At 43.2% G+C, this 13,207-nt stretch overlaps 1 pseudogene; it reads left to right on the top strand.

Annotated features, from left to right (window-relative positions):
• The window catches only part of LOC114820443 (uncharacterized), a 90,773-nt pseudogene that overhangs the window by 51,954 nt on the left and 25,612 nt on the right, over positions 1-13,207 (top strand).

Genomic DNA, 13,207 nt, shown 5'->3' with positions numbered 1-13,207 from the left:
GTTAGCTCTCCAAGAACGGGAGGATAAACTCTACACTTTGAATATCCAAGCGTGGATGAGCCGGGCTGCCCTAGTATAACTAGATGCATGATGGCTTGCGCCGGGATTCCTAGAAGTAGTCGCAATGGTCTTTTTCAAGGCTTAGCTAACTGAAGGATTTTGGGTCTCTTGGCCTAATCCGTGGGGAATCGGGCCCTAAAGACGGAGAGGGCACATTACACAGTACATTCGATGGACGGCTGCCTTGGAATCCTAAAGCTACTACCGAGTGCACTAAGGTAGCCTACGGATTTCGGAAGACTACCTACGGCTTGCCCTTCAAGCAGTAAAGCCGCACTAGACTTATACAACCGCACATTCTTGTGAAAGGTTAAACAAGCTAGCACGCATATACAAAGTTTTATCCACTGCCAACATGCTACGTAGTTGATAAGCTTCACTTCTACCAAGCGCGGAACAACCTACACCAAGTCCTAAAGTGTTGTGATACTTGCTACGTAACCTACGGAATTGGAGAAAGTCAAGGTTAACAGCCTAGTGGTTACGCGAACTTGTCTGCTTCTGTAAGTAAGGCATCCGGCTGCCAACCCAATGGCTAACAACTTTGCAAAGTTCTACACCAACACCTACGGCTGCATAGGCTACGCGAGCTTGTCTGCTTATAAAAAGTAGCATGCTTGCCACTGGTCTATCAAGTCTAAAGGTTAGGGCATGAACAAAAAAAGCAAAAATGAAGAAAAGCTAAGGAAAACATGTTTATAAACGACTAGCAAAGGCCGAAAGAGTTCAAGCAAAACAAGAGCTACAAGGAAAAACAAAGAAAATCTTAAAGGCTACCTAGATGACTACACTTTAGCAGCCTGGACATCCCACGACTATTCGGTCGCCACACCTTCAGCAACCACGAAGCTCTTAGCAGTGGCATCACCCCCGACTGCTTCAGCCTGGGCACCAACTTCTCCAACTACTTCACCAATAGCAACATGGACGCGCTGCAGCTCATCCATTTCTTTCTTCAAACTTTCGTTGATCTTCAGTACACCTTGAAGTTCCAACACTTGGGGTTCAAGCCTATCGACGATTCTCTTGAAGTGGATCACTTGATTATAAGCAGCAATCAACTTTTCATCCTTTGCATAAGCATCGAAAGAAGTCTTTGGTTTTTTTTCTTAGCCGGCATCTCTTGAGCAGGCAGGGAAGATCCCTTTTTCCACCTTCACTTGCAGCAAGATCCACAACGGTGATTGGATGAGCCAATGCATCCGCCTTGATCCTATTCACCTCTTATTTTGGGAGCAGCCCACGTTTCTCCTGACGAAGAGAGTCAAAGTAGCCAACGCCATTCGTGGTACCCAGCAGGGGAGTTCAACCCAACATTCCAGCAGCTCATGAGGCCCACAACCTCTTCATTTCTCTCAATCACCTGCCTAGCTTGCGTCATGTCCAAAAGCTCAAAAAGACATGAGCCATGTGACTTGCCTAGCACTGCGCCACATCGCCGCAATCCGTGGCCCCAGCCATACAAGCTGCCTTTGGTTCTAGCCAAGTCGAGCAGCTTAAAACAGTGGTCCCTGCCACAATACCTCATCGGCCCATGCCGAGTCGACTCCTGGACCATGCCAGCCTACATGCCGCACCACCCCGACGGCTGCCCCGAGGTAGCACCATCCAAGAAGAAGACAAGGAAAATTAATTTTTTCTTACCTCAGTGCGGCATGAGGAAGACGAATAAAGCAACGAAAGACGATCCTTTGCACGGGCAAGATGTAGAAAATTGCTAGAGGAGGGGGAACAAATATCCTCTAAGCTATCTCGCTCTTGTAGGGTAGAATAAATCACTTTCCAAAGTTGATTTAATAACCCACTTAAGGTGGACTTAAATAGGCTTTGAGAGAAATTTATTTCCCTTTCCTAAAAGGATCTAATTTCCTATTAAAGAGAGAATCTACATCAAAATAGGAAGCAATCCCACGTTTCCTAAAGCAAGATGATCTCTACACCTGCTGCTCTTTCCTATGAGCAGCCCAACAGGTGTGGGGGCATTTGTGGAGCCAAAAATAATCACAAGGTGACACGTGGATTCTTGGGTAAAAGAGGACAAAAATACCCTTGAGGCATACTGGGATTCCTACGCGGGATCAGCGGGCAATCATCCCTAAACCAAGTCAAAAGTGCCCAAAATAGGTAACAATTTAAAGCCTATTTCATCAAATCCTTTCTATAAGGTAATTCCTAAAACCTAATTTATTCTATATATTTTGTATTCCATTATTTAGCTAATCAATTAGCTAAATGATATTTTCCTTTCATATTCCTTAAAAATTGATTAATTAAGGGATTAATTACCTAATCAATCCCTTAATTATCAAATAAAACACCCATTCACACCTAAAACTACTAAGAGGCCAGCCACCTCCCTTTTTGTAACCTTTTTCATTTTTCTCCATTTTATTACCCCATTTATACAAATAATCAATTTTGTAACTCCTAATTAAACCTAAATTAAACCCAAAAAACCCTAGCCACCTCCTATCCCTATAAATATACTCTCATTCTCACCAAAAAAGCCAATTCCAACACTTTGGCAAAAATCCCAAAATTCTCTAAACACTCTTTCTCTCTAAATTCTAACTTTGGCATCGGAGGTTCTTCGGCCAAAGCCCCCCCATTCATCGTGGGTGCGTGAGGCTCTTGGCCTTAACCTAAGGTGTTAATTGTTTTGTAGGTGCAAAATTGTCCAAGATCAAGGAGGAAGAAATTTGCATCCACAGTCGCCATGGCCAGAATGAGAGAGAGAAGAACTCAGAGACAATAAGAGAGTAGCAAGATCGAAGAGGATCAATTTGCAAGAAGGCACGGAGAGAAGCTCGCAGCAGAGAGAAGCGGGAAAATTAGGGATCGAAGAGAGAGAAGTCGTGAGACGTCGGCGAGTGATACCATATTGAGAAAAGATATTTACATTCCATTTTAATGAATGAGATTACAATCTAAGTATATATACAAATTGTGTAGGCTAACTAAATCATAACAACTAACAATTTTCCTTAACCTCCAAGTATTATCCCTAGATGATGCATTTACAATATTGCCCTTAATAGGATATACTTATAATCTTATATATTTTATTATCGTGCAAAAAGGCTGCTACATATGGTTTCATATATTTGATTGTAATACAACCTGTAAACAAGTTGCTCCTTCACCGCATCATTCAAATTCTTTTATTGATTAAGCGATGAAGCGGTCAATTTTTATGCTATCCTAATTGATAACCCCATTTTTGCTTCCTTCCTAATCCTAGATGAAGAAGGTACTGATGAGGACGGCTGCTCTTGTGATGTTGAGGAGAGTAAGCTGGAATTACAGTTGGCAATTGTAGGAAGACCCAATGTTGGGAAATCAACCTTGCTGAATACATTGTTACAGGAAGAACGTGTGCTGGTCGGCCCAGAAGCTGAATTGACAAGAGATTCAATTAGAGCTCAGTTTGAATTTGAAGGGAGAACTATATACCTGGTACATATTATATTATTTGTTTGGTGCTGTTTTCTTTTTTCCTGTTATAATGCTAGATAATTACACCAGCCCCTTTCCACCTCTTTGATTATCTGAGAAGCATAATGCTTCTAATCTCTCAATACGAGTTGATTTCCTGTATTTATATTTTTTAGTCCTTCATATTCTTTTGACCTTCTCTTTATTACCCTGTCTTATATCTGTCGGAGATTATATTGTCTCAACCCCAACTTTATGGTATATATCAAATATCATATGCTATTAAATGTAGGAATCTTTTTTTGGGAGTTGGGAAGGGGGTTAGTTAATTCTATTTCATTATAGTGTACTTGAACTGATAGACTTGTAGGATCGCATCTTTGCTCATAAAGAGCTTGAGTGATATTAGTAGACTTCATACTTTTCTATTTCTTGGCTAGAGAAATCAATTAGAAGTTTTGGAATGAGAAAACTTCAAAAATGTTTCTTTCAAGCATTTTGAGTTTTGAGAACACATGCTACAATTATAAGCGGGGCCTGTGCTAAATACAACTCGTTATAGCAACCACTAGCCCTCACTTTGGATTTCAATCTTCAGCTTTTGAACTAAACATGGTAAATACTAATATTAAACTAAACATAGTAAATACCAAAAATATATGTGACAATATTTGGGAATTTCTTATATATTCATTAATCTCCAAAGTGGAGTATATATAGGAGTTACAATTGGTATTACATATGTACTTCACCAATGTGGGACAATAAACTACTATTTACACTCTAACTAATATATAACTCGCAACACTCCCCCTCAAGTTGGTGCAAAGATGTCACGCATGCCCAACTTGTCAAGTGAGTTGGAAAACACACTATTAGACACAGCCTTAGTAAAAGCATCAGCAAGTTGATCTTCAGATCTCACAAACGGAAACATAATAATTTCAGCATCCAATTTTTCCTTAATGAAATGTCGATCAATCTCCACATGTTTTGTTCGATCATGTTGCACTGGATTATGAGCAATCTCAATAGCAGCCTTGTTATCACAATGAAGTTTCATAGCACCTTTGGGGTTAAACCCAAGATCTCTCAAAAAAAATTTCAACCACAACAACTCACATACACCATGCGACATACCACGAAACTCAGCTTCTGTACCTGACCTAGCCACCACTTTTTGTTTCTTGCTTCTCCAAGTAACTAAATTACCACCCACAAACGTAAAGTATCCAGATGTAAATCGCCGATCAGTGATAGAACCTGCCCAATCTGCAGCTGTATACCCTTCGACATTCAAATGACCATTCTTGGAGAAAAATAGGCCTCTGCCAGGAGCCATCTTCAAGTACCTCAAAATACGGGTTACTGCATCCATATGAGCTTCACTAGGTGAGTGCATAAACTGACTTACCACACTAACTGCATAAGCAATGTCAAGGCGAGTGTGAGACAAATAAATTAATCTCCCCACAAGCCTCTGATACCGTTCCTTATGAGTAGGAACTTGATCTGGAAATAAGCCCAAACGATGATTCTGCTCAATCAGAGTATCAACAGGTTTGCAATCTAACATACCTGTTTCAGCTAATAAATCAAGAACATATTTCCGTTGAGACATAAAAATACCATGCTTGGATCGTGCAACCTCGATTCCAAGAAAATACTTCAATTCACCCAATTCTTTCATCTCAAACTCAGTAGCTAGGTACTTTTGAAGACGTTGTATCTCCTTCTGATCATCACCAGTCACTTTCATGTCATCAACATAAATAATCAATGCAGTTAGCTTACCATTTTGTCGCTTTAGAAACAAAGTACGATCTGAATGACTCTGGATATACCCAAACTTCTTCATTGAACTTGTAAACCTCCCAAACCACGCTCTAGGAGATTGTTTCAAACCATACAAGGCCTTTCGTAACCTGCATACAACACCTTTTCCAGGAGATGTTCCAATACCAGGTGGGAGATCCATATACACTTCCTCTTTAAGATCACCATGAAGGAAAGCATTCTTAACATCAAACTGCAACAGAGGCCAAACCTGGTTTGCTGCTAAGGACAGAAGAACACGCACAGTATTAAGTTTGGCAACAGGAGCAAATGTCTCCTGATAGTCCACCCTATAGGTTTGAGTATAACCTTTAGCAACTAATCTAGTTTTATACCGGTCAATAAAACCATCTGCTTTCTACTTAATAATAAACACCCATCTACATCCAACAACTTTTTTTCCGTTTGGTAAAGGAACCAAATCCCAAGTAGAATTCTTTTCCAAAGCTTCCATCTCAATTTGCGTGACATTAACCCACTTAGGGTCAGACAAGGCATCTTGCAATTTTGTTGGAATTGATACACTAGATAGCTGACATATGTAAGATGCATATGGTTTGGATAAACGATGAGTAGACATATAATTGTTGATAGGATATTTGGCTTTGGCATGCATATCAGGCTCATATTGTATTTTAGGTTTTCCACGATTAGCTCGTGGAGGCAACTGATAAGTAGAAGAATCGTCAGAATTTACCTCATGTATGCCACCATCTTGTACCAAACTATTAGAAGAATCATCACTAGACGAACCATCATCAGACAACTCATTTGACATATCAGCAGCAGGCAACCGATCATTAGAAGGTAATTCGTCAAATATACTAACAGGCAACTCGCTGGGCACATCTGATATATCATCAATAGAAATAATTCCGAGAATAACAGGTGACTGATCACTATTTGTAGTCGACTGATCAGTATCACGCAACATAATAGGTTCTGTTCCTAACTCTGCCTGTAACCCATCATCCATACCATCTCTTCGAATCTGCACTTCACTCCCCCTCTCCCCCTGAAGTGGAGAGTCGGAAGAGGGTTTCACAAAATACGAAACTTCCTCATGGAAGGTGACATCCATGGTAATATAAGTTTTTTTAGTCGGAGGATGATAACATTTATAGCCTTACTGATTGTTAGCATACCCAATAAAGACACACCGGAGAGCACATGCACCAAGTTTACTCCGCTGATGAGAGTAGACATGCACATACGCAATACACCCAAACACTTTCGGAGGAAGCTTTGATATAGAAACAAGAGAAACATGTTGTTGTAGCACATCGAACGGTGTCTGAAAATCAAGAAACCTACTTGGAACACGATTGATCAAATACACAGCAGCCAAAACAGCATGACCCCACAAATGATTAGGAACACATTTATCCAACATCAAGGAGTGAGCAACTTCCATTATTTGACGATTCTTCCGTTCGGACACACATTTTTGTTGTGGTGTAAATGGAGTAGTCGTCTGGTGAATAATACCATGATCACGAAAAAAACATGTCAAAGTGTGATTCACATATTCTCCCTCGTTATCTGACCTGAAGACCTTAACTTTGGTCTGAAACTGAGTAGACACCATTGTACAAAATTCTTGAAGAAGTAACGGAACATCACTCTTATTCTTCATCAAGAACACCCAAGTTAACTTAGTACAATCATCAATAAAAGTAACAAACCAACAGAATCCATTAGAAGTAACTTTCGCTGGATCCCACACATCAGAATGTATCAAATCAAATGGCAAAGTAGCTGTAGACATCAAAATTTTGGTAAGTAAATGTTGACCGATAAATCAAAGTTTCAACGCTCATGTATTACATAAATTTTACACGTAGCGTGTGTCTAAACAAAAAATCGAAATAAGTTGGAAAAGTCATCAAACAGGACACGTGTCAACACCTGGCAGAAACGACTTATTTCATCTGGAATATTATATTCAAAATTAGGCCTTGGAAATTTCTATAAATAGAAGGCTAATTCATTCATTTGAGAGGAACCAAAATCATTAGGCAAAATTCTTGAAGCTCTGAAGCTCTGAAACTCCGAAGCTCTCAAGCATCTAGGTTCCTGAAGAATCAAGAAAGCGTTCTTTGTTCTTCGTTCATCGTTCTTCCAAGATCAAGCCTCGACGGCCCTTGGATCAACAATCATCCACCTTCAAGATCAAGCCCCAACGGCCATTGAAGAAAGCCTTCTTCGTTCTTCGTTCATCGTTATTCCAAGATCAAGCCCAAATGGCCCTTTGGATCAACAATCATCCACCAATTCAAGATCAAGCCCCGACGATCCTTGAAGAAAGTGTTATTCGTTCTTCATTCATCGTTCTTCCAAGATCAAGCCCCAACGGCCCTTTGGATCAACAATCATCCACCAATTCAAGATCAAACCCCGACGGCCCTTGAAGAAAGTGTTCTTCATTCTTCGTTCATCGTTCTTCCAAGATCAAGCCCCGACGGCCCTTGGATCAACCATCCACCAATTCAAGATCAAGCCCCGACGGCCCTTGAAGAAAGCACCATCGTTCATCATCTGTTCATCCAAGATCAAGCCCCAACGGCCCTTTGGATCAACAACGTCGACAAATCCACACATCCAACCGTTCTTCAAGATCAAGCCCAAAAGCCCTTGAAGATCCGTTCATCACTGTTCTTCAAGATCAAGCCCAAAAGCCCTTGGAGATCCGTTCATCACTGTTCTTCAAAGATCAAGCCCAAAAGCCCCTTTGAAGATCCGCTCAAATCCACATTCAAAGATCAAGCCCACGGCCATTTGAAGAAACTTCCAACAGTTCATCCAAGATCAAGCCTCAACGGCCCTTGGATCAACGAAACATCCACAAATCAACACCTTACGGAGATCGAATTAGAGGATTAAAATAGGGAGAGATTGTAACCCAAAATCATCAAATACAAATATTTGTTTGTGCACGTTGTTCTTGTCTCTTTCGTTTCAGGAATTTTCCGTGTTCACAAATTGGCACGCCCAGTGGGACCATCTCTGCCTCTCATCTCTTTCTCCGTTCAAGAAATTCAAGCGCACTTCCAAAATTAATGGCATCAAGGAAGGCTCAAACTGTTCCCGCAACCGGCGCAAAGAACAAAAGCGTCCTCGTCGCAACTGGTGTCACTTTGGGCATCACGACTCGAAGCATGGCAAGAGCTACTTCTGCCGCCTCTTTCACCTCTGCATCAACTCTGCCAAGGGAACAAAAGCACCCAAGGCACGAGCCTTTGATCACCTTAGCCTCACTAAGGGCACCAAGGGGGGAAAGCCCAAGGAAATACTCCGAATCCATGCTCTCCGATGCCGATTCAAGCGACAGTTCAGCCATGCAAGTCATGACCATTGGAGCAACTTCAATCGATGAGTAGCTGGCTCAAATGAATGAAGCAATCGCAAGGCTAACCCGAACTGTGGAAGAAAAAGACTTGCAAATTGCAGCACTAGTCAACCGACTGGAGGCGCAGGACGGCGATAAACCCGACCCAGAGGATGATCCACTAAGGGGAGGAGCTAGCGGAGACGAAGAACCCCCGGTGAAGAAAATCGATGGGAAGCCGGAGCCAGACCAAGCAGCGGCACTCATGGGATCTCTTTCTATCCAGTAGCTGCAGGAGATGATCACCAACACCATCAAGGCACAGCACGAAGGGAGCTCACATACCTCCTTGTTCTACTCGAAGCCCTATTCCAAGAAGATTGATGCCCTAAGGATGCCAAGGGGTTATCAACCACCAAAGTTCATGCAGTTTGATGGAAAAGGAAACCCAAAGCAGCACGTTGCACATTTCGTCGAAACTTGCAACAACGCGGGGACGGAGGGAGACTACCTCACCAAGCAGTTTGTGCGCTCGCTGAAAGGAAATGCCTTTGAGTGGTACGCGGACCTAGAGCCTAAGTCCATCAACAGCTGGGAGCAATTAGAGCGGGAATTCCTCAACCGCTTCTACAACACCCGCCGCACTGTGAGCATGCTAGAGCTAACGAGCACAAAGCAGTGGAAGGACGAGCCAGTCATTGACTACATCAACAGATGGCGCACTCTAAGCCTCGACTGTAAAGACAGGCTCTCGGAAACCTCTTCAATCGAGATGTGCATCCAAGGCATGCAATGGGGTTTGCAATACATCCTTCAAGGCATCAAACCACGGACCTTCGAAAAGCTAGCCACCCGCGCCTATGACATGGAGTTAAGCATCGCCCATCATGGGAAGAAGGAACCGATCGCCGACTACAAGAACGACAAAGTTCTTGAGACAAAGGTAGAGAAGGCTGCATGGAAATCCACCAAGGAAGCAATGACGGTCAACACAGCTCCCGTCAAAATCCCTACACGAGGCAAGGCGATTCAAACCGAAGCTTTTCGTGATCAAGAGATGCGTAGACGCACTTTGAAGGAGCTTAAGGAGAAGACTTATCCATTCCCCGTCTCTCTTTTTTGTGGTTGCCATGCTGGATGACCTGTTGGACAAGAAGGTGATCGGTTTACCTGAGTGCAGACGGCCGGAAGAGATGAATCGTACCGACAGTCCAAGATACTATAAATTCCACCACTTCATCAGTCATCCGACAGAAAATGCTTCGTGCTGAAAGATCTCATCATGAAGCTGGCTCAGAAAGGAATCATCGAGCTAGATCTTGACGATGTGGTGAAGTCAAACTATACCACCATCACTTCTGGCTCTTCCGACTTAAGGTTTTTACCTCAACCACTGGGGGCATCCTCCAAGACAAGCAAAGTTGAAGGATGGACTCAAATCACTCATAAGAAATTGCACAAGAAGCGTATGTCTCCTCCACAAGTCCGCCAATCGGAAAGGGAGCAAAGCAGCTCTTGTCAACCTTCAAAGCAACGTGAAAGTGTTGAGGATGATGAAATTACGACACAAAGATCGTCCATTGCCATCACAATGCGCGATTTCTTTCCCAAAGACTTCTTCAATCACTCGGTCAAGGCTCCTTGCTATGAAGATTGTGAGGAACGCCTCTCCAAAATTGTTTGACAAAATTCACAAATTATCCTCGCCCGCACGAGTCTAAACTGCATGGCACAAAGCTCCTGGTCTGCACGAGCATAAAAGGCAACACCAATGCTCCTTGTTCGCACGAGCCTAAACTGCACGAACCAAACGCTCCTGGTCTGCACGAGCATAAAAGGCAACACCAATGCTCCTTGTTTGCACGAGCCTAAACTGCACGAACCAAAGCTCCTTGTCCGCACGAGCCTAAACTGTAGGACACAAGGCTCCTCGCCTGCATGAGCCTAAAACTGCATGGCAAAACGCTCCTTGCCTGCACGAGTTGAAACTGCAACACGGCACCAAATGCTCCTTGCCTGCACGAGTTGAAATTGCAAACGGCACCAAATTCTCCTCGCCCGCACGAGTCTAAACTGCATGGCACAAAGCTCCTGGTCTGCACGAGCATAAAAGGCAACACCAACACTCCTTGCCTGCACGAGCTGAAACTGCAAACGGCATAAAAAGAAAATACCAAGAAAAAAAAAATGTATTTGAACTACGTTATGACTTGATCTCTTCTTTGGAAGGGTACGTAGGCAACTCAAATGTTCAACTTCGAGTACAGTCGTGTCAAAATAAAAAAAAAATAATAATAATAATAATAAAATTAGGTTTTATTAAATGTTTGACTAGTGAGAGTCAATTTTATTAAAAAATATATATATATATATATATATTCTTGGTATTAAAATTAAAAAAAAAAAATGTATACATATTAATGTGGGTCTTCCTACACTTAAGACCCGTGCCAAATCAAATAAACACAAGTTGAAGTCCACAGAAAGGAGCAGCCCAAATGCCAGGCCCATCCTCACTTGTGTCTCGGCACAGCAGCAAAAAGCTCAATTCACAGGCCCAGTCCCACCACCTGCAGAAGACGGATCAGGTTGAGTCCAGAGACACAGAGACAGCGCAGAGCAACAGCAGCTGCGGATAAACCAATCAAAAAACCCGAGTCAGAGTTCCAGAGCCGACTCAGTTGAGTGAGAGAATGAGAGATGCTTCTAGATCTAGTGCAGAAGCAGCATCAGCAGTAAGATAACGATGCAAGGACTCCATCACCAACAGCAGCAACTCGCGGCGTTTCTCTCCGTCGCCATCCCCAAGGACGATTCCGCCCTCGCCTGGGTCGACTCCGCCCACAAGATCCGCTCCCGGGTCGACAAGATCGGCGGCGAGAACCCCACGTGGAATGATCGGTTCCTCTTCAAGGTCCCGTCCGCATTTCTCTCAAGAGAGACCTCCCATGTCTCCATCCAGATCTACGCCGTCGGCTGCTTCAGCGATCACCTCGTCGGCACCGTCCGACTTCTGATCAACAACTTTCTCGACGTCGCGTCCAAGGTTCCGTCGGCTGCTTCAGTGAGACCTTCTGGAAGATTCCAAGGCATGTTGAATATGGCCGCGATGGTGATCGACGGCTCGTATCTGGCTCCGGCGGTGAGCGAGTTATTTACGGTCGGGTACCGCGACCTGATGGGAAAGGGAGAAAGCTTCCGGTGCCGGCGACGCGACAGCATGAAGAGCAAATCGAGTGATTACCCCGGCAATTCGAAGGAAAACTCTTTCACTAAGTCGGCGGAGAACTCAGACGTCTGCGAGTCGGTGGCATCATCTCCGGCGACGCCATTACCGCCTCTGAAGGAAGTGAACACGATCACCGAATTGGCGGGAACAACTAGGCAGGTGTTGAAGGCTCATCCAATGGACGGCTCGTGTTTCCTGTGCTGCTTGCTGACGCAGAGGAAGATGCAATACTGTCCGTCGGATGAGAACGCGGATGGAGCCCACAGCAGAGAAATGAGGTGTCAGAGATCTGGCTGCCACAAGGGTGCTGAAAAACTTGACGGTGTTTGACGTCAGCTTCAACCAGTTTCTGGGGTCGCTACCGGAGACGATTGGAGGGATGGTGAGCTTGGAGTAGCTCAATGTGGCCCACAACTTGCTGTCGGGGAAGATTCCGGCGAGTATTTGTTCGCTGCTGAGTCTGCAGAACTTCACTTACTCGTATAACTTCTTCGCGGGTGAGCCGCCGGCGTGTCTGAGACTGGCGGGCTTTGACAACAAGAGGAATTGCTTGCCTGTGGATTGTAGTTCTTTTAGATGTAAGCCTTTTGTTCCGTCTTTGCCTACTCCTCACTCCACTCAAACCCCACCTGCTGCACATGGTGCGCACACCTGGAGCAAGTTGGGCTGCGCTCTCGGCATCGACTCCTTCCACCGCAGCGCCTGGCCCCCTCGACTTCGTCCTTCCCTGCAAATTCCCCCAGCCCATCATCAAATTTATACAAAAAAAAAATAATACAAAAATAAATAAAAAATTAAAAAAATTAAATTAAATTAAAAAAAAATAATAAAAAAAAAATAAAAATAAAGGATGGTGGAGCAAAGCAAAGTGGTGCTGTCACCACGTGAAAAAAAAAGGGGGATGCTTTTGGCAAAAGAAAAGAAAAGAAAATATAAAAAATCTTGGTCGATCAGAACCACCATGTGAAAAAAAAGAAAAAAAAGGATGGTGCATCTGGCACCATGTGCAAGAAAAAAAAAAAAAAAAAAAAAAAAAAGGATGGTGCATCCAGCACCAAAAGATAGCGGAGATTATAATTATATATGTATATATGTCTTGGGTGCATCTGGCACCATATAAAATATATATATATATATATATATATAATGCAGTTAGTGGAGTAAAGTCCATCTTTTATTTATTTCTCTAAAAATTACATAAATTCGCATTCCACGTGCAAAACAAAAAAAAAAAAAATGTGCAAACAAACAGGAATAAGCCTTTATTGCTCGCGGGCCGCCTCACCACTCAGCAGGGCTCCAGAAATGAGAGGCGCCGA

The sequence above is a fragment of the Malus domestica genome, chromosome 13 (genome assembly GCF_042453785.1).
Source record: "Malus domestica chromosome 13, GDT2T_hap1".
Lineage (NCBI taxonomy): Eukaryota > Viridiplantae > Streptophyta > Magnoliopsida > Rosales > Rosaceae > Malus > Malus domestica.
Note: the sequence above shows the minus strand (reverse complement) of the source record. Positions and strands in the feature narration are given on the sequence as shown.